The following is a 4,189-nucleotide window of genomic DNA, read 5'->3' on the forward strand; positions in this document are numbered from 1 at the left end:
TTCAGCTTCTTTTATATATATTTTTTTAATGTTTTGTCTTTCTATTTTAAAGTAATTATTTTCCATATATTGGCTCTTTCCTACATTTAACGGGTCTTTTTTAAAGTATATTTTCATGTTTTTTCTTTATTTTTTGGTGGGTTTTTTTTTTGTTTCTTAACATTTCTTTCTAACATTTTGTCTTTTTTCTTCTGCAATTGGCTTTAGTTTCATTTTTATACTTCTTTATAATCTTTCATTCTTCTCTGGAAGTTGTATTTTTGTGTTACTCTAATCTGTCATGGTTGTGTTTTTATTTTTGTGTCGCAAACCTGGACGTTGTGATTAAGAAACACTTTGTTTTGTATCTTTAAAGTCATAATGACTTTTAAGAGATAAAACACACCCTGAAGGGCCGGGCGATCCATCACGTGCCTGAATGAGGACGGGATCAATCAGGATCCTCAGATCACTCCAGACTAAATCACCGGTGGACGTCATGTGACGAGGGGTCCTTGTTGTGTTTCTTACAGGCATTTTGAACAGCTGCTAAAACCTGGCCCACGCTCCTGGCGTCCATTCCCACTATAGCGACCCTTTAAGCCAGTCCATCAGTACCAGTCCATCAGTACCAGTCCATCCAGCTCCCATTGTGCCTCATCCATTGGCGTTGTGAGGTCATAGAGAGTTGGCTGCATTAGCTTAGCGAGCTCTTTCCCTCGCTAAGTGATGCACTGCAGCCGCTGTGGCTTTGAACTGAGTCCAGAGCGGAGGAGGCAGATGCCATCAGTACCCCCCCCCCCCCCCCCCTCCACCCACCACCCCCCTCTCTGTGCTTTGAAACCCAAACCCCCGCCGTCTCACCACGGCTCGAGTGAACCCAGCCGTCTGTTAGCTTAGCTGCACAGACAGCTAGTCCAGAGCGGGGAGATGCTATCATGCTAATCAAACGGGCAGCAGGGAGCGTGATAATGTCTGCTCGGACCGTCTCAGGGTTCCTGTTGTTTGTTCTAGACTTAGGACTGGTCTGGGTTTAGGATGGCCCCGTGGGAGCCACAGGCCACTGCATCTGCATCAAAGTCCAAAAATATTCAAAGTCACTCAAATGTGACTTCTAGTAACAGATCCCACAACAGAAAACAGCTCGGTGTAAACAAACGGGAGAACATTTATATTTCAGGAAGCATAAGAACCTGAATAGTGTAAAAGAGGGGTGTCAAACGGATTTTAGTTCAGGGGCCAAATACGGAGCACTTTGATCTCAAGTGGGTCACAGATTTTATACATGAAAATGATTAATTACGTTATTGTGAACTAGCTTACACTTCAACTTATACATAAAATACAAAATATGTAAGAAACCGATAATATCCAAGCAATAAGTGACAGATATCAGTCCTATTAGGATCTTCACTTTAGATTTCCTAGATTTTGTGGCCAATTTTTATTAAATTAAGGGAAATATGTTGTCATTTGAGAAAAATTGAAGGATGTTGTTAGATTTTCTTTTTTTTCTTCTTTTCTTTCAACTGTTTAACATTAAAAATGACTGGAATCATGAGGTATAAGCACTGGGAAAACTGTGAGCTTCATTTACATAATGATTCATGTTTTCTCTGTCATTTTTACTTTCTGCTGTGGGCCAAATTGGATGCTCCAAATGGCCGGATTTGGCCCCCGGGCCTTGAGTTTTGCACAAGTGGTCAAGAAAGACTCCAAGCTGCTTTTCCAACATAATTAGAAAACCAGAAGAACTACCTCGTTTCCACTGCTTTTTAAACTTCTACTGGTACGCTAACATGCAAAAAAACAGCAGCAAGAGAAATGTGTAAACATGTAAATTTCCACAATTCTGTTTCAGAGTTCACCCATTTCTGCGTCCATTTACACATTTCCATTTCATTACTGTTTCATCTTCATGCCATTCTGACATCGTTACAGGCCATTAAAGTTCCTGAAATCGATCCAAACATCTATTAATCTATTTTCAGACCCACTTGTTCCTGTTTTTAGGGTCTGCTGGTGCCTTTCTCCTGCTGCCATTGGGCATTAGGCGGGGGTACACCCTGGACATGGTGCCAGTCCATCGTACGCAACACACAAACAACCAATCACATTCACATTCACTCCTACGGGCAATCTAGAGACTCCAAACAACCTAACAGTCATGTTTTTGGATCGTGGGAGGACGCCAAAGTACCTGTAGAAAACCCATGCAAGCACGGGGAGAACATGCAAACTCCACACAGAAAGGACCCAGGTGTTCACTCCAGGTCTTGAACCCTTCTTGCTGTGAGGCAGACATGCTAACCACTACGCACTCGTGTGCCCATTGATCCAAACATTCTTATCACAATTGTTGGAGTAAATTATTTCAATATTTGGTCCTAGGTTCAAGCACAGGGGTGGACACTTGGCTCCTTTCTGTGTGGAGTTTGTTCTTCCCGTGCTTGCATGGGTTCTCTCAAAGTCGAGAGTGATTAGGAGCAACTTGAACGCAACCGCTTTAGAAGTGGATCAAACAGGAAATATCGGCGATTACGTAAAGCGCACAGCATTGTGGGTGATTAGGGGAATCAGCAATGGTACAAAATAGGTCTTTAAAACCAACAAAAACACGACAACTTGTTGCTGCTTCATTGTTGAATGTTGTGAAAGAACAAATGATGAAGGAAGAAGTTTCTCTCACTTTGACCCATAGATGAGAGCTTCTTCTTCAGGTTTCTGTTTCTCTGCTTAGAGAAGTCTCTACTCCAGTAACGACCCTTCAACTGGTCAGTTCATCAGAGGCTGTTTGGAGTGGATCAGAAGTTGTTCTCTGAACGCAAACCGAGCCAAACCAAGGTGATACAATTATCAACTGTCCTCCACCCATCCAGACAGAGTCCGGGACCAAGCCAGTGTGAAAGCCACCTAAGAAAACTCCTTGCACTGTATTGCTACATGATTTTGTAAGTAATATTCCCTCCAAACTGTGTCATATTTATGATGGATGAAAAACTTCAAGATGTTTTCTCTTCTCTGTGAATCTTTGAAGAACTGCTCTCTCTGTTTCATATTCTTCTGTCTTTTCTTTGAGGAAACTTGAAGAAGTTTTCCCCTTCCTTGGAATCTCACACCTTTCTGGGTGCAACATTTCAGAAAATTCTTCAGAAAGATAATCTGACCAACATCAGAATCAATGTTAGTGAGAGCAACTGGGGCTCTTATTGTGAAAGTTCAGGGGCTCTCCATCCTACAGGAGGGAGCTGTGATTTATGTGCTTTCCTTCTCATTTTTCCCACTTAATCTTAGAAAAATGTTTAGCATGGGAGTGATGATGATGATGATGAATGAATCCCATGTGATCTCTGGAGCTTCATTGAGATACGATCCCTCTGATGGTTGGAGCTGCTCTACAGCCTGAGTCAGGTGATCGTGACCTTCAGGGTTTAAGGTCGTGATCTTAGATGAGGTTGTTGTCATCGAGCCCATGACCAGAGTACTTAACCTCCCATTGGCTAAGTCATATCCCAGGTGTGAGGCGGGCTTTTACACAGCGTGTTGGTCATGGTGTTTCCCAGTTCTGCCAGTCTGAGGAGGTCCTGGGTTCATGTTCATTACCAGCTCTGTTTGGGACTGGATCCCACCTTTGACAACCCCCCCAAACACCACATTTTAGATGGATCCCACTGACGTTAGCCGGTGCTAATGATGCTATCAAACCATGTCAAAACATTGGCTAACCTTAATTTGAAAAGTCCATGTGAACCCAACCTGGCAACGCAGCTTCTGCAGTGGTAAACGTTCCTTTATTTACTTTAACTTTTGTGACTTTTCTCTTTTACAAACTCGTCTTTTCTCCCAGAGTTGGAGAAAGTAACGTGATGTATGCTGAATGTACAAAAATACAAAATGTATCTAAATCCTTACCAGTGATGTAGTCGGAGACTCATCTCTCACCATGTTAAGCTACATAATTCAATATAAAATTAACAAATAGACCTAAAAAACACAAAAAATACATAAAATCATGAAAATAATAGACAAAAAAACCCACACAAGACGACTTCAAATATACACAAAAATAACCAGGAAAAAAAAAATACAAAATTACAACAAAAATACACAAAATTACTTCTAACACACACACACACACACAAAAAAGAAAAAACATGTGATGCGGTCAGAGGCTCATCTCTAAACATGTTAAGGTACAGCCAAAAAAATG

Source organism: Gouania willdenowi, chromosome 6, assembly GCF_900634775.1.
Source record: "Gouania willdenowi chromosome 6, fGouWil2.1, whole genome shotgun sequence".
Lineage (NCBI taxonomy): Eukaryota > Metazoa > Chordata > Actinopteri > Blenniiformes > Gobiesocidae > Gouania > Gouania willdenowi.